This window comes from Lepisma saccharinum, chromosome 3 (genome assembly GCF_977018435.1).
Source record: "Lepisma saccharinum chromosome 3, izLepSacc3.1, whole genome shotgun sequence".
NCBI lineage: Eukaryota > Metazoa > Arthropoda > Insecta > Zygentoma > Lepismatidae > Lepisma > Lepisma saccharinum.
Window position 1 is genome coordinate 64405720 of NC_139231.1, and position 24138 is coordinate 64429857.

A 24138-nucleotide genomic window follows, 5' to 3' on the forward strand; every position below is an offset into this window, starting at 1 on the left:
ACCCCTTGATTACAAAACAATGACGCTAACACTGCGCCATGGGGGAGGCCCCAAACTCTTGAGAATAGTGTATAGAATGATAATTTGTTACAAGCTGCTTCAGGACGCACAAACGTAGCCAGTCCCCATAATCTTTGACTTCCCTTTGACCACTTGAAGAGTGATAAGCCGTCGGGTCAGAAATAAGTACAAGGTTACAAAATTAATTTGCCTTTCACGCCACGTGATATTTCATAACCGGCTGAGATCTCCACGCTATAACAGGTGATGGAGGAACAGTGTGGGAGGGAGACCAGCAGTCGGTAGGTAAGCCAAGGCCCTTCAAGGGCTGTAGCGCTGTGGGTTATGTTATGGATGCATGTACAATTCTCCCCCTCCCTCCTCGAACCTTCTATTCCAGTCACAACAACACGCTTAAACGTTCTACATAATTTTATTTTTACGTTTCTCTTATTAAATTTAATTAAATTGCAAGCCTGACCTTTTAACCTTTCAAATCTAAGGGTAAGATAATAATTATTTTTATCAAATTGAAGGTTAGCGACTAAGAAATACAGAAGGCAATATTTCTAGGAAAAAAAAGTACCACTGAGGAGGTACAATTATAAAAGAGAATATCGAATTATACATGTGCAAGTGTTTCACACGCATAAACAATATCACTATCCTCTCGCCGGCCCCCGTGGCGGTATGGTTAACACATCGCGTTACGACGCCAGGGGTCCCGGGTTCGAATCCTTTCATGGGCATGGATGTTTCTTGATCAATTTCATCATATCATAACTCATTCCAATCTTCGCAAATTAGCCAAAAGTGGCACAAAAACGAAGTAAAATAAAGCAAATCTATCAATCACAATCCTCTCCTCTAAATCTGAATACAGCTCTCGCCTAGAAACGTTGTATCTTACAGCTTGTTCACTGTCAATAACTTCTGCTCTTAGGAAAATAATGCTATCTGACCGCGAAGGTATAAGAAAGGTATGCTTCGTACTCTTCCCGTGAATTCCGTTTATGGATACAACTGGGGAGAGTAAAGAGACAGGCGAAATATCCCAGCGGCACAGTGAATTGCTTAAGTTCTCTCTCCGGTAGTTAACCCCCCCCCCCCCCCCGATCTCCGTGTCATTCTGTTTCGCCGTAGAACGTGACAAGATAAATAAATTATGGATGCTTCATAGTAAGTGATGTAATTAATGGCATTCCCAGAATACAAATTGTGCACTTACTATGTGAAACGTTCCGAAGTGATTATAGAATGCTTAGGTGAAAATATGAATAGACACAATAAAATACATCCTGTAGGCTACGTAAAACACTAACGAGGATAATTAACTTTCAGCATGTGTGCAACATGGCGCCTGAGGAATCTAAACTAACTCTATCTGATCAACAACAGACTATTGGACACATTTGTTCTTCTTCCTCGTAGCTATATGATTATACATACAGTAATATAATGCTCAATCACAACACTATGTTGTATGATTATAAGATCCACACTATAAGCAGTGCGTCTTTATCTCTCAGTGAAACATCCTCACAGTGGAAGCCACAAATTATGGCAATTTACACCAATGGTGCTGCCTCTTATTCACTCGGAAAGAACCAATCGTTTTCTCGAATAGAATCCTTTCATGGAGTGACTGAGGTAGACAAGACCCTGCCCTGCGCTCCCCCTTTTTGTAGAGATGCGTTTCATTTGCAGACCTGGACTTTGCCCTAAATTTATTCTATTTCTGTGAAACTATTCGTAGGTTTCGGCGCATAAGTATGTTTCAGTGTATAAGAATCGATATGTGCAAATACTATTGTACCTAAAACTGTCTAATTTTGCTTTTGGGGCACTTTCACTTTCACTGAAGTATAAAATTTGAACTTTCCAATCATAATAGCAAATGCCAATATCTGTTATAGAACATTTTCTGTTTTTAATAACCGTTATCGTGCATATTAAAGTTTTAGTGGATTTTTGCCTTCCTGTTTGTCTAAGTTTAGTGGCTAGAAATCAAAGCTTTCATCCATTCAGTCTTCCGATGAACTAGGAATAAATGAATGGGGCATGGAAAGGGGAGATATTGACTGTGGAAGCGGTCACAGTTAATATGCCATAAATACAATGCAGACGACCATATTTTGACTAAAAGAGCGTATATTTACATAGTTCTTGTTAGCTGGAGGGAGGAAGTTATGTGGGGGCGAACGCTTTTCCCGTCGAAAAGTCCGCCCCCCCTCTCCCCCTGTAGCGACGTCACTGCAGTGGCCCCTCCTGCTTGAGCACAGGGCTGGCCATTGAACTGTACATATAACTGGAACGCTCGCTGCAACGCTGATTGGCCACGAAAAGTAAAGCCACTTTTGCGATTGGTTCCTCCTGGGAGGAAGGGAAGAAACCAAGGTGGTCCCTTAAGCTAGCGTGTATTTTCTCGTCTTTTGGCTTTGCCATGGAACAAATAGAAATATGATTTAGCCATATTTATGCAATCAGTGCTGAAAATGAATGCTTTATTAAATGTTTCTTCGCTACATTAATAGTTGTCATGTGTTGTTTCGAACAATTTAACCAGTCTGAAGTGGATTGAACATGGTATATTCTTGTTCGGCGTTTGGATGTACAAATCGACGAGATAATTACCAAGATATCTACTTTTTTCGGTATCATTTTTAAAAATACGATTTATACTACGATATACTACTCCTACATAAGTATTATATATTTATTTAAAAAATTTATGACGGTAATTTAATATTAGGACGAAAGCTTACGAATGTGTTTACACGATTACGCTCTCAGTGTTCACACTGTTCCAAGTGGTTAAACTTTATAACCAATTGGATTTTTTCACAACTTAAATACGTATATAAAATTAATTGAGTCATTGAGAGATTTTTGATTGATTGATTGAGTTGGTGTTTTAAGTCCACTTTATGCACAGTAAGGCTAATCGGGACTGGACCTACAGTTTAAAGTGGGATCCGAACCACTATGTGCCTCCAGCGGTATCAAACCCGGAAGTCATGGAGAGAATCTAACCAGAAGTTATAAAGCGAATTAAAATTATTCATCTCTGGATAGATGGTCGTAAAAATCTTCATGTCACACTTACGTATTGTGTGTATTGTTTCCATTCGTATAAAGTAGTGGTTTCCTGCTTTGGTGAATATTCGTTCACTTTGAAAGTGCAAGGAAAATTAAATTATCATGTTTTTTTAAATACGCAATAATGAAAATCAGTTTGGTTTGGTAATTTGAAAATTTATGGAAATCTGTCAACAGTGAAAATATTCAAGTAGATGATAAGAGGGTAGGTTAAAATTCCTAAGGTGCTGTGAAATAATACATTTTAATTATTACTTTCTTTTCATGCATTTGCACAATTCGCGATAGATCGTTGCTGTAAGCTGGAACACAAAATGAGCCGACATTTGCCTGTAGTGTTGCATTTATAAATAAAGAAAAATAAATATACATCCGTATATTAAAATTGTACATTTATATTCTTTCCAATACGATCTTGGATGGTCTCGACCCAATCGTGCTCACCTTGTCACTCTGACATGAACATTGATATTGTTGCAAGTTGTAACATGATGCGGACAGCAGCTGCGGAATCCTCAATATTAATAAACTATTTCCAAGAATCTCTTACAAATACAGCGATGTCGTTATTTTAATATTTAATTTTGAAGTTTTCAAAATATAGGTGAGGTACTACTTGTTAATATTTTCTCATAAATTATGCCTTGTTTTTAATAAATAATCAGTGGTAAAAATACATTTGCCGCCATAGAAAAAATCGTCTGCCTCAGCTATTCTTCCATTCTTATCTGGCGTAACTAAGCGAGAGAATGGCTTCACTTTTGCGCCGTAAAGCAGTTCTTCCAGTTATACATGTATACATTTCAATGGGTCTGTCTAACCAATAACAATTGACTTTCAAATTCAGCAATGTAGCTCACAGTATCACTCCGAGATCAACCTATTTTAAACGTTATTTAATGACAACTCTAATATGTTGTGTTTTCGTTATTGAGAACGACACACATGACTGGATAGAACAATAAATACATAAAGTGCTAGCCGTGAATTTCTCATCCCACCTGAACAATACCTGTCTCTTTTAGAAGCCGTCCTGAGATAACGCGTGAGAAAAATACTGCGTGTTGTATCTGCGCCTGGAGTTAAGTGCTATTTCGTCCAATGCAAATTTTTGTGCATCATTTTTTCTCTTTCGCTGGAGGATATGCGGGGAGGTCGGGGGTGGGGGTGGGGTGAAGATTCTTTGATGCAGGAATTCTCCATGGCACATGCTCGTCACAAAACCTTCCAGTTTTATGAGTCTCCACATATTGTACGGGAAGATTTATTTCGACAGCGAATGGTGACGGGAACATTCGCGTGATAAACAGATGTAAAGCTGGTCGTCACATCATGGCCGTCATACATTCTCTCTCTCTCTCTCACTCTCTCTTCTCGAGTTAGCTCGATGAGTGTGTGCGTGTGCGTGCATTCGTGTTTGTTATGCATGTAATCCTCAGCACAACTACGCGGGTGGGAATTTCGTGCATGGGTGCGGCGCTATATTGGGAAGTTAACATTAATTGTTGCATATCTGTTTCCATTGTTGAAGCACCGATCTTGCTGAAGGGAAGTGGGAGTGCTCAGTCCGCTGCGGAAACAGGCGGTGCGGATTCGTATTCAGGACGCTGATTGAATAAATTTCCGCTAATGCTTGCGTACGTAGCTGTATTCGAACCATTGTAATGGATGTTGAGCCATGAAGGACGAAGGACATAGTTTCCTTCACCATTTGCGTCGCTTTTCTGCCAGTCTTGTCTAATCGCGACGATGAGGATGAGTGATGATACGATGAAATTGATGAATGGACACTCACAAAGAACACTCATGCCCAGGCCTGGATTCGAATCCGGGACCGACCCCTGGCGCGCTGTGTTAACCACTCCGCAACGGAAATTTGAACAATAATATGTCGGAGCAAAAGATGCCGAATGTTCAGATTAGCGAAAACTTTAAGTTAGACATGGAGTGTTTAACTCTCCATAATAAATTAGCGGGAGGGTAAACACATTTGTTGATAATTTTAATACCCTTTATTTAGCTTAATAATCAACATAGAAAGCTGCTTGCAACTGCCATATGCTTTCCATCTCCGGCGGTGGAGCATTTCACAGTAGTTCGGATACAACTTTGACCTGTAGATCCAGGCAGACTTAGCCTCTCTGAGCGTAAAGTTGACCTATACTCCGTCCCAGTAGTCTTTGAAGCTAGCAAATGAAAACAAGTTTCTGTGCAAGTAGAACTCTAAAGGGTTCGATCAATGAACGCGTGCAAGGGAAAGTGAATGCACAGAGGATGAACACGCGGCTGCAGCTACTAGCCGGCTCACTGCTTTGCTCCTCCCACTCATTCTCTCCCCTTCGCTACCGTTGTGCGTGGCCTTGCTCCACAGGTATGGAATGCTTAGTTTTTTTTTAAGCCTTCATGATGGCGAAATGATAACGTCGTCACCTAGTAATCAAGGGATCCCGGATTCGATCTCCGTTGGAGGTACGAAGTCGTTCGATTCCAATTGAAACTGTAGGTCTAGTCCGGTTTATCTGTTGGACTTACATTTCGAACATAGGATACAATAACATTAATACAGATAATATTATAGGGCCGTATACATCTGAATAGCAGGGTTGTTAAATGTCCAGGAACCCATAAATTCTGCAGGACCGGAACATTTTTTCTCGCACAATTTAAATTCGGTCCAAGTTGCGTATTGTTACATTGAAAAAGGTTCCTGGACCGTATTTCAATTATTCCTGAATAAAGGTTACTGGACCGTATTTCAATTGTTCCTGAATAAAGGTTACTGGACCGTATTTCAATTGTTCCTGAATAAAGGTTACTGGACCGTATTTCAATTGTTCCTGAATAAAGGTTACTGGACCGTATTTCAATTGTTCCTGAATAAAGGTTACTGGACCGTATTTCAATTGTTCCTGAATAAAGGTTACTGGACCGTATTTCAATTGTTCCTGAATAAAGGGTACTGGACCGTATTTCAATTGTTCCTGAATAAAGGGTACTGGACCGTATTTCAATTGTTCCTGAATAAAGGTTACTGGACCGTATTTAAATTGTTCCTGAATAAAGGTTACTGGACCGTACTTAAATTGTTCCTGAATAAAGGTTACTGGACCGTAATTCAATTGTTCCTGAATAAAGGTTACTGGACCGTATTTCAATTGTTCCTGAATAAAGGTTACTGGACCGTATTTCAATTGTTCCTGAATAAAGGTTACTGGACCGTATTTCAATTGTTCCTGAATAAAGGTTACTGGACCGTATTTCAATTGTTCCTGAATAAAGGTTACTGGACCGTATTTTAATTGTTCCTGAATAAAGGTTACTGGACCGTATTTAAATTGTTCCTGAATAAAGGTTACTGGACCGTATTTCAATTGTTCCTGAATAAAGGTTATTGGACCGTATTTCAATTGTTCCTGAATAAAGGTTACTGGACCGTATTTCAATTGTTCCTGAATAAAGGTTACTGGACCGTATTTCAATTGTTCCTGAATAAAGGTTACTGGACCGTATTTCAATTGTTCCTGAATAAAGGTTACTGGACCGTATTTCAATTGTTCCTGAATAAAGGTTACTGGACCGTATTTCAATTGTTCCTGAATAAAGGTTACTGGACCGTATTTCAATTGTTCCTGAATAAAGGTTACTGGACCGTATTTCAATTGTTCCTGAATAAAGGTTACTGGACCGTATTTCAATTGTTCCTGAATAAAGGTTACTGGACCGTATTTAAATTAATGCTGGAAAAAAGGTTACTGGACCGTATTTAAATTAATGCTGGAAAAAAGGTTCTTGGACCGAATTGAAATTCTTCCGTAAAAAATTTTGCCAGACCGTATTTAAATTCATCCGGAGAAAAGGTTCCTGGACTGTATTTAAATTCATTCAGAAAAAAAAGTTCTTGGACCATATTTAAATTGATCGGTAAAAAAGGTTCCTGGACCGAATTGAAATACCTTGCAGATAAAAATGTTCTTTACTGTCCAGAACCCATTTACGCTTGCTGATTTTCTCTCCTGGACCGGAATTCAATTTATTTAAAATTCCTATACCTTTAACAACCCTGCTGAATAGGGATAAATATATTGCCAAGGATTGAAGTGCTTGAGGACGGATACACTCAGAATGGACATTCATGTACAGGCCGAAACACGGAACATTCGTTACCGGGTTACAAGTCAACCACTTCCTCCATCGAGTCGCCGAGTGAGTTCACTAATAAGACTTTTTTTGGCAGACGCGTCCAAGTAGAATTATCATGCATATCTGGCAAGCGGCTATAAAAAAAATTAACGGGCTGCATCATGAGAGAAGGCGCTCTTTCCGCCCTCTTACATGCTGATCCACCAAATAATAAGCTCCCGAGTGCCGCTTGGGGGCACTAAAGCCAGAATCTCCATATGGAGCATACGCAAGCACTCCATCACCAAGCAAAGCATTGATGGGGGCCTTCTTTATAGATACGCAACCTGATCCTCAACTTTGCATACATTGACGACCATTTTTTGCTAATACCGTCATTTTATCATGGCTTTGGCAGCCATCCTAGAGTTCTTGCTAAGGGACAGTCTCAGCATTGAACGGAAAGGTCGAAAAAGAAGATCGTTCGTTCGCCTCAATCTTCAAAGGCCTCTGTTCCCTTTTTTCCCGTCTCCAAGGAGGGGATGGGGAGGGACTCTTGGTTCTTTTCCATTCGTTTCTTTTCTCTTCCCGCATTGCCATCAATCAGCAGGAAGGTATTAAGACGTCAAGGTGTTCTTGCCCATGGATTATGGCGGGATCCAGCCTGTAGAATGGAGAGGGGGGTCGGGGGGCTTCATCCTGCGGTTAAAATATGTTGCTCGATCCCCGATGACCCCGGCGTCGCCATTCATTCCCAGGACTTCCAACCTCCAGCCAGGGATTTGCCGATGGACTGACCAATGGTTTCACGGCGGTGGCATACAAAGATTGGCCCATTAGATATAGCGAATCGTCATTGTTTGAAATGAAAATTACTACGATGCATGCACAGTGATCCAGAACGCCAAAAAAGTCGGCAAAAATAGAAATTTTGACTTTTCGATAAAGGGATAAAACATTACCACTTCTGTAAAGAACTAAATGGGGCGTGAAACTGCCATATAAATTTTTCTCTCAATTGATTATTTGTTCTTTTTTTTGGGCCTCAAAATGGCGGTTCGTGAAAATAAAATTTTCAGACTATATGTTGAACTTATTTTTAAGACTTGTTGTAGCAATGACTTTTTCGCCAGACAATATAATTGTGCTAGGTAGATTACAACTTCTCAGTAATGCACAGGAAACGAACACATATTTGAATTACAATGAAATATAATGTTTTTATTTTTGACTTGAAAATACAAAAGTTATCTTGAGTTAACATAGCTTTTGCCGCTATTTCCCGCGATAATTTCTAAAGCAAAGGAGACTTTAAAGTATTGTGAAAAACGGCACGGGAGAGAAGTTTTGCTACTTTTGACAAATTTAGATTATTTGCGAACGTGTGCTTCGTTGTTAATGGGTTAGCTGGCAACCCTGGATCAAATGTGGTCAAGTGTGCTCGCGCTAGAGGAATAGGTCGTATCCTATTTCGCTATCAGCTGATGCTTAATACATATAGAAGTAGTGCAGTCTAACAGAAATGTGTTCAAACGTCCCCAACAACCCCTAACACCTTCCAAAACCTTCATCAACACCCTCCCTAAAATTTTCCTCAAAGACTCGGCTGTGTAAATATTACCCACAAGCTAAATTACTTCGTAAATCCGAGTTATAATTAAATTAAAGCATTTGATTAACAATACCTTTATTGGTTAAACTAATTGTATTAATTTTGAACATCTTTATTGTATTTCACAATTGATAAAAATGAGAAATAAAAATCATGTTTAAATACCAAGCTGAAACGCAGGAGCGCAGGAGTTGGTGAAATTTACACAAGCGATATTTCTACGGCCCTCTCAGGGGAACTAAGGAAGCCTCATAGCTGATTCAAGGTCATGACATTCGAAAGTGTTTACTGGAAAACTGAGAAGGGTCGCCTCAGGCACACACATTGGTAAAAATGAAAAATATATTTAAACATCTTTTGGGTCATTTTTACCCATTCACGTGTCCTTGCGGGTTAATGGTGATGGTGTGTCATAGAAATCCACGAAACATTATTCCTGAAAAATGTGAGAAAGATAAAAAATTTCAGATTAATCATTTGTTTCGTTCGTGTTAGATTCTATAAGTTTTCAAAATATCGCTTAAGATTGTGTTAAAACCTTTAGTGTTGATGTGTCGCGGTGCTGGAGCAGATATGAAAACTGTTGCCGAAGAGAAGATAATTTTCTTAAAAATAATTTCAGTTGACTTTTAAAAAAATGTGATGTTGCTTTTTCTTCACTATGCAATGTCAAAAGCAGATTATCAGTCTTGAAGAAAGTAGTGAACCCGCATTCACCAACAAAGTATATTTAAAGGAAGAAGGAAATATATCAGAACTAGTAAATAAATATTATTTAATGCCGTAAAAGATATTAATTTATCTTGAAAGTGATTTGATAGGAAGTCTGTTTTTCTCGCTTTAAACATTTATTGTGCATAAATTCAATATAGCGACACTTATCACATTTATTATTATTATTATATTACTATCATTATAATCCTTATTTTCAATATTTGTTATTATTTAATCTATTTCTGGAAATGGGATTTCGGTCTTCCAAGTGTATTGTTTAGTTTTACTGTGGTTTCAAGTGTGTATTGAAGTAGGTAAAAATTTTACATTTTGTATAAAAATTAAAATAATCAATCTCGTGTGAATTCTGTAGACACAAAGTGTGAATTATTTCTTAAAATTGCTAATCTTACAAAATTGAATTTAGGGGTCAAAAAGGGAGTTCCTGATTTTTGCCGATTTTTTCTCATTCCGGATCACTGTGCGATGAGTTGTAAACAGATATATTTTACAGTTGAGAATATTATTGACATTTTTCGAAAATTATAGATTTTCGAAAAGGGGAAGCCGAGTGAAGCTATGCTTTCAGATGAAGATATTAACTCTACATAATAAAACATGAAAAATACACTCTTTCGGGAATCTCTGTAGCAAGGGAACAAAAACAAATCTTCAGGGCTCGCCCAATGAACGCGTGAGATGGGAAGTGAGTGCATGGAGGAGAAAAGGCGGTTGAAGCTACAAGCCGTTTACAGCAATGCTCACTGGTTTCCTCGGCCCACTCGCTTTCTCCAATTCTTTATTGTTGTGCGCGGCTTTGCTCCACAGTTGTATTTGACTGAATAAATAACGGTCTAAGACGGTAAATTCGACTGCCATCCAACTATCGTAAACATAACCGTATTAACGCCTATTACTTGGTTAATCGTAGTTAATGACATTTTTTTTTCCTTTTCTCACACGATTTATGGGTGTTACAGTTGATTGTGCTCTCGTACACATATGTTATGGTGGTATTATTTAATTTAAATTGATTTATTAAGAGGTAACTTCTTATTAGGTTTTCCACGAAGAATGTATGTAAAGGTTAATCTCAATGCAATGTTATAAAAGACTACTAAGTACTATAACTTCTAAACCTCTATTTCTCATGAATTATTTTAATGTCAATAAATACTTGAAACTTAATGGTGAAATGGAATTCTTCATTAATAAGGCTTCGCGTTATGTAAAAGAATACACCTGACACCTACACAAGATTATGAAGAACTTGGTTGACTTGGACAAGTCCTCAGTTCATAATACAGTAAAACCTGTCTATCCCGGAACATGATGGTTCCGAGCAAAATTTCCGTCTTAACAGTTTTCCTTCTTATACAGGGTTGACTTTAAATACAGTATAGAGCGCTGCAGGGAAAGACAGATTTACATTTTGCATTACTTATAATGTAGAGTACTAATGCATGTACGTACATGAATAAAAATGCGATATAGTCGCAATAAGCATAGCAGAGATTACAATTATGTAACTACACAACATGTTGGTACACTTTTTACAGTATTGTAAGAACGTACAGTACGTACTTATGTATATTTTCAAACCCGGGACCCCTGGCGTCGTAGCGCGATGTGCATAGATTGAAAGATGGAATAAGAAACGTGAAGAAAGATTGAGATAAAAGTGAAGAAAAAATAAAGAAACAAAGAGAGATAACAAGAAAAATAGAAAGATGACGAAAAAACAAAGGAGAAATAGACAAAGAAAGGTGGAGAAAGAGGGTAAGAGATGAAAGAAAGAAACGGAATCGTAACAGCTATGAGTATTGTAGCGCATTCTTTCATATCGGCAATGTTACCGATAAGCGAGTGGCAACAGAGGCGTGTTCCACTTACAGTATTGCATTATCTTCTTCTGAGCGAGAAAAATAAAGGAAGACATTTCCGTCTTACTGAGAATAAAAACATCTCGTTGGTCTTTAAATTGTATTCCGTTTACGCGTTAAGGAGGTTTCCGCCTTAAGCAGGTCATTTTCAGGTATAAAATCAATCCGTTCTGGGGACTTTTTTCCGTATTTACAGGTTACCTTTTCATAGAGGTTCCGGGATATGCAGTTTTTACTGTATTTGGAATGCATTTACTTTCTACACCCGTGTAAAATTTAACTTGGCTCAGTTCTAAAGACAATCCTAGATTTTCCATACTTCAGACCGTAATTGAGGACAGACAGAACGACAACCTCTAGAGTTTACAATGATAGCATCCATAAGAGACACCTAGTGGTATTCCTGGTATCACTTCTGAGCTGTAATTAGTATTGTGATATAATACCGTATCTACACACACATTTAATTTATTTGAGGAAGTTTTGCTTACTCTGGTGATTTCGGGGAAAAGCCAGTTGCAACGTCCCCCGGTTGTACACCAGTCATCACAAAGTTAGTCCGCTACTCCTTTAGTCGGGAACTTGAGAATCTGCAAATCATCAGGGCTTGCTGGGTAGTAAAGAAACACAACACTGTTTTCAAAGTTAAAACGCAGTTTTATAATCGCGTATATTTCATAATCACTTACCAGTAAAACACTAGAACATTCAATACTAACGTTGGGCAATTCCCTCACATATAGCGAAAGTCAAAGAACATAATTAATTGCTTACTTTCAACTTATCGGCAAGAAGAAAACTAGGAAACCCAAAATATATACTTCAATTCTCTCCGTTTCCAAGTTCTTATTGATTATTCACCTTCATCCGTTTTCCAAACTCAGTCTGTCGTCAGGTGAGGAACATTTAGGTGGGTTCACTTCCTCGGCTGAGATTAGAAAGTGACGTCAACACGAACAGATTTTGACGTATTTATAAACATATATAAAAGTTCCAACTACAACTGTATCAGTCTAACTATAATTATCTGTGACAACTTGAACATTATTTGAAGTAACAAACATTTTAAAAATCTTAACTTTTTACAAATATAAAATCTTAAACTCTCAGGTTCGTTACACAGTGCTCGAAAACCAACTGTAATCTCATCAGGGAGTCACACTCGGTAAGCGAAGGTGAACATGAGCCTTATATCCGGCAATTCCACAAGTCCTCGGAAAGAAGTCGCCCTCACAGGTAGACTCTGGTTTGTGGAGATTGTCGACTCGCTTCCCGCACTTTCATCTTCTCGTTAATCATACGCTGTGCAGCTTTCTGATGTCTTCCTCCGTCCAAGATGCTCGTTCCGTTGATCTCTGGTGCGTTCTTGCCATGTTTCTGTAAAAAAGAGAAAGTGGAAAGCGTAAAGGCTGAGGTAAAGAAACTAGTAGAACATTTGGTTTATGAGTAATGAAACGATACTATCAGATTCTGTAGCAGATTACTGATCTTGTAAATAAAAAAAAGGTACCGCCATCTATCCCACTCAACATTGCGTCATTTTCACAATACCTAACCAGATGGCAACACTGACCTGAATATACAAAACAAGTATGGAAGTGCAATACACAAGCTTCCCGAAAATGCGTTTGAAAATTTCTCAATTGCTTCCTATGTGAGATCTATGATGCTTACAAGATAGTGGTAATAAATTTATTTCACTTGCCAGCTACGTCCTGATGACGTAAAAGCCTTGTAATTTCTCTACTGTCTGGTGTATCGGGAGCACAATGCTCATTCGTTCGTCCCGTTGTCTCTTCTTCAAAACTGTGGAAAAGTGGCGCCCGCGGCCTGTTTCTTCTAGGCTAGACACGTGATGCGCCATCTGTCCACCTGCACCATCTGTCCGCACTTTACCCTATATAGTATGTGTTATATTTGGAAGTTTATTTTTCTACAAAAAATCTCTAATATTAATTTAAACTATAAAAAAAATATGGTCATAAAAGTGCGGACCAAGCTTAATTTTTAAATTGCTGGGTGTCTATATCCCTTGAACCTTAGGGACAAGTATGAGAGCTCCCTAACATCTTCAAGATATCTCTGACTCCCTGTCTTGAGGCCTTTGGGGGTCCGCGAACCGCAGGTTAGAAGCACTGCAATAGATTACAAAGGAAGTTAACTGTCGTGGACTAATAATAATAAGTTCTCGTTTGGTTTGGTGACTATTTTGGCGCCATTTAATTTTATAATAAGTTTTGAAATGCATATTTTAATAACTTTTGGTGCCTATTTTTATCATTTTGTATGGATTTTTACACGATTAGTGCCTATTTAATTTTTCGATGCTTATTTTACAAGATTTTGTGACCATAATAATTGTCTATTTCCATTTTTTCGGTCCCTAGCTTGCAAGTTTCAGTGCCTATTTTCATCATTTAGATGCCTGTTGTACTAGGCTTAGTTCCTTTTTTAATCTTTGGTGCCTAATTTACATGTTTCGGTGTATATGCATCCGCGCCCTAGTATTTAGTTCTGCTCTGAATGAGAAGAAAATGTTTCAAGGTTTTTCCAAGAAATTGCACGAGATGGCAACACTGGTTACACTAACCCTTGCATCTCCCCTTCCCCTCCATTTCTTTTTTGCTGCAAATATTGATGCGCTTGCCCTTACCTCGAGGATAATGGCAGACATTCATTCACGTCTGAGAAGGTTTCGATTCCGCCCCCATGGAAAGACCCCCTGCGGGATTAAGGGTGATTTGAGCATTGGGGGGTGTCTTTCTGGGATACCCTTCACCTTCCGACCTAAATTAGCAAGCGTCATGACATGCCACTGGGGATCTTTTATCGCTGGAAAAATTCCGGAGACTGAGAAAAGCGGTTGTTTTCTTTTGTTCTGGATGAGGGATGATAATGACGCTGTTGAAAATGTAACAACAATTGTTACGCTCACGTATTTGTTTAATATTCTCGTTTGGATAGCTCCTCAGGGCGTAATGGAGACGCAGTCACGTAATTGGCAAGGGGTCCAGAGTTCGATCTCCGGTGGAGGTGCATTGTAAATTAGTTCTTATCGGACTTTGAACTGTAGTTTCAGTCCCGATTAACCTATTTGAGCATAAAATGGACTAAATAGCAAACAAGCCAACTCGAAAGGTTAATTCTGACCATAAAGGTTAATGCTGATTGGGTGACGTAGATCAAATAGCCAGCATCTAGCCGGGACTCGAACCCACAACGAGCTCGGCGAATGTTATTCAATTACAAGCACTGATTATTATTTCGCTATGATTATTGTACATGTTTGATTATTTCAATTGTTCAAAGGCATTTATATTCTTTTTTTTACCCTATGCACAATCTACTATTGTAAACTATTTTTATTTAATTACTATAATATCTCTAGGTGCCAAAACGAATACCAGTAGGCTATACTAACTATTGCGATAATAAGTACATACTTAGGTACTGTCTGCACAAATATAAATAGCAGGGAAGAAGTCGAATGCTTACTTAAGTTGTGTGAGCTTTGAATCTGGACTGCTGATATGCAGCCCGTTACACTAACCGCTATGCCACATAATCACGTAGTTTACACACTCGGTGTGTAAGACTTATAAAATGCAGTTGTATTATTGATTGAAGGAAAATTCATGCTTTGACTTGATCTTCTATGTAACGTGACCTGATGCTGTAATATAACTTAGTATATTAGCAATGCGTTGTGCTTGTGAACAAATTTATAATATATTTTCTTTCTTTTCGTAGGTGAGTACGACACCGTTCTTTCCTGGTCTTTCCAATTTCATTGCAAGTATCCTGATCTATGCACACGCAGGTAAGATTGATTAATTGATTGATTGATTTAATTTATTTTACTTCGCGTTTGGTGCCTCTTGGCTAATTTGCGAAGATGGGGATGAGTGATGATATGATGAAATTGATGAATGGACATTCACAAACAACCAAACCCGTGCGGGATTCGAACCCGGGACCCTTGGCGTTGCAGCGCGATGTGCTAACCACTTTTCGGCCACAGGGTCCGGCACACACGCAGGTAAGAATAAGCAGGTTGTGAATAAGAACTAACTTTTAATTGTATCAGTTATCTCGTTTCTGTTTAGTTTCTTATGTTAGATTTTCGTATTACTCAGTCTTCCATTTTATATTTGCTCTCTTCTCGATTGTTTCCGTTAATACCTTTTCTGTCTCTTTTTCTTCTTCTCGGCAATATTTCTCGTTCTTTTTCTCACCCTATCATCTGTCTATCCGTATGTCTCTCTCTTTCATTTGTTTCTTTCTCCCTTTACTCTGCTTCTTGATTTATCCCTGTTTCTTTTCTTTTCCTGTTTGCATCCTTATTTGTGCTCTTCTGGATTATTTCTTGACTTTTTTTGTGATCTTTCTCTCTCTCATTCTATTGTACCTATATCATTCTACTGTGTCTCTTCGATGCTGCGGTGGTAATGTAGTGCCTTGTAATATAGGCGATACAAGTTCGATAACCGATGGAACATAGTGCTTCGGATTCCACTGTAAACTGTAGGCCTAGTAATGATTATCCTTGTTGTGCATAAAGTGGACTTCTAACAAAATTTCAATTTATTTTATCTCTCTCTCCCTTTCTCTGTCTCTTTTATCAGTTTCTCTTTCTCACCCCCGTTATTTCTATCTTTTCAACTCTTCTATCTCTCGTTAAATACATCTACAGAGCATTCCCTGACATTAGCTACGAGACTCGGCAGCAAGCGGTCCGGCGTCAGCGCTTGTCTTTCCCGCTGAACGGGGTCCGCAACAGTCGCACGCTAAAGTCTGTTTTTCCGTTCTCCCTGCCTTCGCTCTCTTTCCATTTCTGTTGACGTTGCAGACTGACGCCAGTATAATCCTCCCTCGGAAGTTGTGTCGTGTCGTGCCCGTGTGTTGAAGATTGTGGCTTAATATGGCAGCACAAAAGTTTACATTACAACAAATGATTTATCTTGTCGAGTGTTACTTCGGAAAGAGGAATTGTGGAGAAGCGCGACGACGTTTTGCAACGTAATTTCCTGGTGTTCCCGTTCCACATATGACCACTATACAGGGTGAACAGAAACTATAGGGACAAACGTCAGGAGGTGATTCCTGACAGGTAAAGGAACAAAAAAAATCATATCAACATATGTCCGGAAACGCATATTTGCCAAGGTAAGATGGCACTGAAGAACGACATCCTCCTCTCAGAACAACACTCACAGGGTGCTTTTTTGTGTTGCAGATTGTGTGATTGGAGCTACGACGAAGCACCATGGTCCGTTATTCATAGCAGGAACAAGCCGAGATGGTCTTCGTATACGCTCAAGCAGATGGAAACGGTCGAGAGGCCGCACGGATTTATCGAGCCACGTACCCGGGCAACAGCACCACCCAAACCACAAAACCATTGCAGCCATTTATGGGCGTTTCTGTGAGCATGGGTCCTTTCATACAGGCGAACATGGATGGCGGCCGCGGCATGTGCGTACACCAGATCTGGAGGAACCTGTGCTACACGATATTGAGAACAACCCGAGTACAAGCTCCAGGCAAGTGGTCCGCCAGCATGGTGTAAGCCAAGCGACGGTGTTGTGTATCCTGCATGAAAACCGCTACTATTCCTATCACCTGCCACGTGTGCAGGGATTAGCACCAGCAGATTTTCCTCCAAGGGAACGGTTTTGTCGCTGGTTTTTGCAACAGGCCACCACCATATTGAGATTTCTGTCGTCATTCCTCTTCACCAATGAGGCGACCTTTGATAGAGATGGCATCATCAAGCTACACAATCATCATCTGTGGGCTACAGCCAATTCTTGAAGAATGGTTGAATCGTCTCATCAGCAACGGTTCAGCATCAATGTTTGGGATTATTGTCGACCACCCACTTGGACCATTTGTTCTTCCACAACGCCTTAAAGGACAGACGTATCTGGAATTCCTGCAGAACACTCTGGCTCTCTTGCTTCAGAATGTGCCTTTGGCAATGCGACAGGTAATGTGGCTGATGCATGACGGAGCGACAGCCCACTTTTGCATTATTGTTCAACACCTCAACAACATCTTCCCCAGAAGATGGATCGGACGAGGAGGCCCTGTGGCATGGTCCGCTCGATCACCGGACTTAAACCCCCTTTATTTTTACTTGTGGAGGCATCTGAAAAGTGTTGTGTATGCTGAGCCAGTTCCTGATTTGCAGACCCTTGAACACCGTGTCCGTGTAGCCTGTGACGCTATTCGGGTAGAGGCTGGAACATTCGAACGAGTGAGGCAATCCATGATGAGACATGTGTACGCTTGCATTGCATCCCATGGAGGCCACTTTGAACACCTGTTGTAACATGGATGAAAGTCATGCCATGTAATGTGTACTAATTGCTTTATTGCAGACTCACCGTCCATTTCCGGACATATGTTCATATGAACTTTTCTGTTCCTCTACCTGTCAGGAATCACCTCCTGAAGTTTGTCCCTATAGTTTCTGTTCACCCTGTATTAAACGTCGTAAAAAGTTTAGTGACAGGGTTAGTTCCTGTTGTGTGGAAAGAAAAATGGGGTAATCTAAAAATAAAGTATACAAAGACAATCCGCACACCATCCGTGAGTTAAAAGAGAGTATTGTACGAGAAATCGGGAGAATTGCAGTAGACGAACTTGCACGTGTAAATGCCAATTTCCTTCGGAGATGCCAGGAATGTGTTGCAGCAGAGGGACATCATTTTCAACAACTTCTGTAGTCAAGGTTAGTACACAATATGAAAATTGTAATTTTAATAGCCGACTTTAGCGACTGTCGCGGACCCCGTTCACCAGGAAAGACAATCGCTGATGCCGGGGTGCTTGTCGCCGACTCTCGTAGCGAATGTCAGGGAATGCTCTGTATTTTACTCCATTTCAAAATATATCTTTTGATTTTGACTGGCCCTTGGCTAAATCTTCTGTGGACGCTTGTGCTTAAATGCAAATTATGGGGAGGGTACCGGACGTTATTTTGAAAAATGTTCGAGTCACCCTTTTGCTGTTCTTGTGTTTTATCACCATTCGTGAAGTGTGCTCGTTTCATTTTAAGGATGAATTTCATTTTACCTAATGGGTCATCGGGAGTATTCAGTTGAGTAACAACCATTGGGATAAATCCGTAAAAAAAACTTGGTTCTGCAAGAACAGGCACAACATAGTGTAAGAATACTCCGGGGGCGGGAGGGGGGGGGCTCCTTCTCACACTTGTCTGACGTTCCAAGTACTAGTTTAATTTTTTTCCCTTTCCTTTCGATTTTTAAAATTCTCGTCTTGACCTCGAAAGCCAAGCCTCTGTTTCGTCTCGAGCCTCGAAATAGAAAAATGTGAATTTTATGAACGCAAGCTAATTTCTGTCTAGGGAATTTGTGGAGCAAGGCCGCGCATAACTGTAGAGAAGAGAAGAAAGCGAGTGTTCGTAGCAAAGCAGTGCACCCTGCTGCAGCTACGATTTCTCCTCCATGTACTCACTTCCTTTCTCATGAATTGATTGGTCAAGCCCTCTACTGATAATTTCGTTCGCCTGCTCCAGAGATTTCAAGGACAGAATGTAGAAACCAGTGGCGTCGACTTCAATTAAATTTGGGCGGAGCAAGATTAACGCAGGCGTTATTTAGTTTATTTAATGGAAACGTTACTCCAAAGACAATAATATTTACAAATTTAAAGTAAGTATAAATTTAAGTTGGCTCCCCGAACGCGTATTCGTAACATCTTCGTCTCCTTTCAATAAGTGATTCCTGGTTCGATATCCGGTAGAAGCAGAGAGTTGTTCGGATTCCACTTTAAACTGTAGCTCCAGTCTGTATTAGCCTTTCTGTGCATAAAATGGGCTTAAAAGTGAACTTTAAAAGTAAACGCAGCAATAACCCTTAGGCTACGTTGAAAATAAGTTATCTGAAAGCATTTCCGATTCGTTTACTGATTTATTGAAATGAATTAGTCTGTCTACTCCAGTATACATTTTCTAATCAAATCCCCAGGACAAAATACAAATGTCATTAAAATAGTGAGAACATTGCGTATAGAACTATGAGGAAATGGAAATTATTCTTTAGTTACTAACTAACTAACTAACTAACTCTGTCGGCTTCTTAAACCCGAAAGTTTCTGGCTGCAACAATACAAGCATTCCATCTGTCCCCATCCTGGGCAAGAACTTCTCCTATGGCGCAGTGGTAGCGTCGTCGCCTTGTAATCAAGGAGTCCCGGGTTCGATACCCGGTGGAGGCACAAGTGGTTCGGATCCCACTTTAAACTGTAGGTCCAGTCCCGATTAGTCTTACTGTGCATAAAGTGGACTTAAAACATCAACTCAAACTCAACTCAAACCCATCCTGGGCAAGATCAATTCAATATTTTCCATCCTTTCCGATCTCAACGTAATTCCTCCATCTTCGTCTTGATCTTCCTACAGGTCTCTTACCATCAGGCTTCCCAAGAAGAATCCTGTAAACTCTTATTTCCTCTCCCATTCGTGCCACATGGCTTGCCAACCCTAGTATTCTTGATTTAATTATTCTAATAATATCTGGACAGAAAATAAAATTGGGCAGTTCTACATTATGCAACCTTCTCCTGTCTCCTTATCCCATTTACGTCCAAATATTTTTCTAAGGATTTTATTTTCAAATAATCTTGACCAAGTTTTACATCCATATAATACTACAGGCAAAATTACTGTTTCGTATATTTTAAGTTTTACTTGTACTTTCTTAGATATTATATTATTAGATAGAAGTTTGTGAAGAAAAAAACTAACACGCATTTCCTAAATTAAGTCTGCTTTTCATTTCCTCTTTAATAACTTAATTCTTTAGTTATGGTTCAATATTTATAATTTTGTAGATTCGCGTCCACATCAGGGCAAAATAAATGAGAACAGAATAGTCCACCTGAGGAATGTTCTTTGCAATGTTCATCTCTCTACTATTTCACTTCTGAGTAGCTGCGTTCTTATTAGAGTTTCCAGGCATGAAGAACGCGCCTACGGACTATTTTTATACCCACAATTCCCTGCTGAAATGCTCTTCATGAATGCTGATATAGTTCGCGTGGAGGATCTCAAAGAGAACACCATGTCGAAACCTCCGCCGACCAACAAACAATCCTCGCACCTTCCTACGCTTGTTTTCAACTTCCCCTACTTGAGTATTCAGTGCGAGAAAGTCTTGCAAGTGGCAGATCGATAGCTGCTATCGAAAACATTGCCGTTCGAGAGGTTGTTCCGCTCGCGGATGTGTCCAAGGAAAAAAGTGCGGAAGGTTTTTGACATTGTCGAGCATCCCAGTTCATAAAGTCGAATCAGGCTCGTGTCTGCCTTTCATGAAAAACATTGTCAAGTCTGTTGAACATATTTTACGTTTTATTTGAAACTTTAGTTAACTTTTGATGGAAGAATACGTATTTGAAGCTTGCTGTAAACAATAATTTCTCAAATGTTCTAAAATAAGATGCTTCTGTACAGTAGCGGCAATTGGGTGCCAAAACTGGATGGGGGAGTAGCAATTGGAATGGACAATATCGGAACTTTGATATCGCGATATATCGCCACAGACGATACGATACGTTATTTTTCCGTATCGTGATATCGGCTATATATCGTCTCCATGATATATATCGCCAAATATCGTGACGATATATCGTCGGTACGATACGTATCGTCAAATATCGTGACGATAGATCGCCAAATATCGTGATAATATATCGCCAAAATATCGTGACGATATATCGTCTAGTATGATAACGCCTAGACGATATTATTTCAATATCGCGATATATCGTCTGGACGATAGTAGTTATGGTACCGCCTTGAGTCCGATAAATCAATTGATTGGAAAAGATCGATCAAAGATCAATTGATGACGCAGCAGTTTTTTTTTGATGACGTCATAAAATGGGCGGGGCTTATTTTGTAAAGATGATTGTGATTGGTTGTGACGTCATAAATGGGCGGGGCTTATTTTGTAAGGAGTGTTTTGATTGGTTGAAGGAATTCGGGTTTTTCCCGCGGGAGTTTCCGGCGTCTGAAAACAGATGGCGTTGATGAGTCAGAAAGTCTGGGGTGGGGAGGAGGAAAAGTACTCGGTGACGGTTGGTTTTCTCGGAATTGGAGTACGTGTTTTCGGGGTCTGAAAACAGATGGCGTTGATGAGTCACGAGTTTTTCCAGTGACGGTTGGTCGGTAGTTTCCGGTGTCTGAAAACAGATGGCGTTGATGAGTCAGAAAGTCTGGGGTGGGGAGGAGGAAAAGTAGACGACGCGGTGACGGTTGGTTTTCTCGGAATTGGAGTACGTGTTTTCGGGGTCTGAAAACAGATGGCGTTGATGAGTCAGAAATTCTCGGAATTTGGGTGTTTCCGTTGTTTGAAGATAGATGGCGTTCATGAGTCATTGTTGGGAGGAGGTGTTTTTCTCGGGCGACCGTTGATGAGTTTGAAATTCTAGGAATTGGGTGTGGTCTGAAACATGCCCGAACATGTTATAGATTGATGAGTCATTCTGGGGAGGAGATGTTTTTCTCGGGCGGCCGTTGATGAATTTGAGTGATGGAGAAACGGCAAAAAGAGAAAAAGGAGAGAGAGCGTCTAGATGTAAAGAAAATAAATAGAGTAAAAAAAGTAGGTTTCACGGAGGGGGTGACTGTGCATAGCGTACCAGGGCAGGAAGAAGATAGGAGAGGCACGTGGGCGTTGGATGCTCTGCGCAAAACAATGCGCGCCGAATATAATTCGAAAATACGTCACGGAGACAGTACTATATAAAAAAGAAAAATTGTGTACGTACCGCAGAACTGTTGATCGCAGCCTACCGACCGGAGATCATAACCGAGACTGGCACATCTGTTGCGAGAGTGAAGAAAATTGAAAAGGTAAGAGACAAATATTTAGTTTTAATGTTCTACCTAGAACAATGCAAATCGCTGGTCAAATACTATTATCACCTTCACACAGTGAGAATCGTAAACATAAATACATCTTTCTTTTGAAGCAGACAGCTTGAAAGGTGTGAAAATAAAAAACGGTACCTGTGTCATCAACAGTTTAATGCAGAAGAGGATGACGTTTAACAGTGATCGATGGTGGGGGGGTCGGCTCCCGGTCCTCTTCTGCTGGGGGTGGGAGAGGGGGCGTATAGCGTCCATCCTCCTCTTCTTCAACCACATCTTCTTCCTGCTCTGACAAAACAGGAGAAACAGTAGAAGAAATAGAAGGAGAAACAGGAGGCACCAGTTGGCGCTGCCGATTGGCTATATCGTCATTTCGGTTACGCATTCTGAAAAACAAAATATAGGAATTAGAATATATTCCGTTCCATGTAGATATCGGCTAGAAAGAAAAGTTATCAGATATGTAGCATATATAATCGGAAAAACAGCATGCTATAATAAACGATGTTATCAGAAATAAACTGAAAAATCATTACCTAGCTCTATACCGACGGAGATTGGCGTGGAGCCTTTCCCTGTTCCGGGTACGTCGAGCCCGGAAAATAGCGGAGGCACGCTGTTGGGCCTCCTCAATTCTATTCTCTTCCTCCAGGTACCGCTCAATGTACCTCGTAGCCTCTGCGAAATGCGCAGCGCCTTCAGAGCCTGCCTGATGTCGATAATATGCATTTCGCAGTGCCTCCCCGTGATGGAGTATGTGTTCCTGAAAATATGTGTGAATTAATATATGAAAGTGATTAATTTGTGCAAAACATAATGAACATATTTTCTGTCTAATTTCAGATGTCGACACTCCCTCTCGGATTCAATTTGATGTATGGCGATATTAAGGAGACAACAGCAGGTCCGACAGAACGAAGGAACTTATGGAGCAAAACACATGCAAGACAGGTTGAAAAACACATCGGCAATTATGTGAATTTCTGTGAAGAAAATGGACTGGCGGAAGAGTTATTGGCAAAATTAGAAGAGACATGTAAAGATATCGAGGTATCGGTGGACTGTTTGGTCAAAATATTTACTTACATTGTTGACAAGAAACGAGATGCGCCAGTGTTTGGCGATTTTGTAGAGAATATACAAAGAGCGCAATATGTACCTTCCCATCTATCTTTAAGAATATGTTTCGAATTGATGGAGGTGTTTAAAGGTGTGAGAAATGAGAAGGGTGAAAATAAGAAGACAGGGGGAACAGGGGAAAATATACATGAACGAATGGTCTCGACGTGCAGATTACGAATATATAATCAGATCCGCTCTACGTCAATTAGGGGAGGAGCTAGAGCGATTTGAAAATTTCGATTTTTGCAACTCATATGAGTCAGGAAGACATCTGCGTTGAATAACAGAATGTGTCACTGCTAAAAACCATCTTGTAAAGACGGTTAATTGATTCCGAGAATTTACATGAGCCTTCGTATCAGTCAGGAAAACATCTGCTGAAGACGTTTGACGATTTCTGAGAATTTTACATGAGTTGTCATATCTGCCAGGAAAACATCTGGTGAAGACGGTTAACTAGCCGCAGTAGAACCGTTAGGAACGGGAATAACTGCTTTGTCATGCTTGCGTATATAAAGAAAGGCGTTCTCTCCACAACACAGTGTTCGTGAAACAGTCATCGTACGATCATGGATGTACAGTTTTCCGCTGACGATCTGTTAGCACGTTATCGTGATGGATATTACACAACACATGGACAGTTGCGGGAAGTGTTGACGATCATCGCGCCAAAAATCATCGCGGGAGAA

At 39.9% G+C, this 24138-nt stretch overlaps 1 protein-coding gene across 1 annotated transcript in view; it reads left to right on the forward strand.

Annotated features, from left to right (window-relative positions):
• Positions 1-15226: 15226 nt before the first annotated feature.
• LOC145985092 (neurotrimin-like) overlaps positions 15227-24138 on the forward strand; it is a 548487-nt gene continuing 539575 nt past the window's right edge. Inside the window, exon 1 of the mRNA XM_083118687.1 lies at positions 15227-15247. The gene's annotated coding sequence lies outside the window, so the exon portion shown is untranslated. The remainder of the gene's footprint in view (positions 15248-24138) is intronic.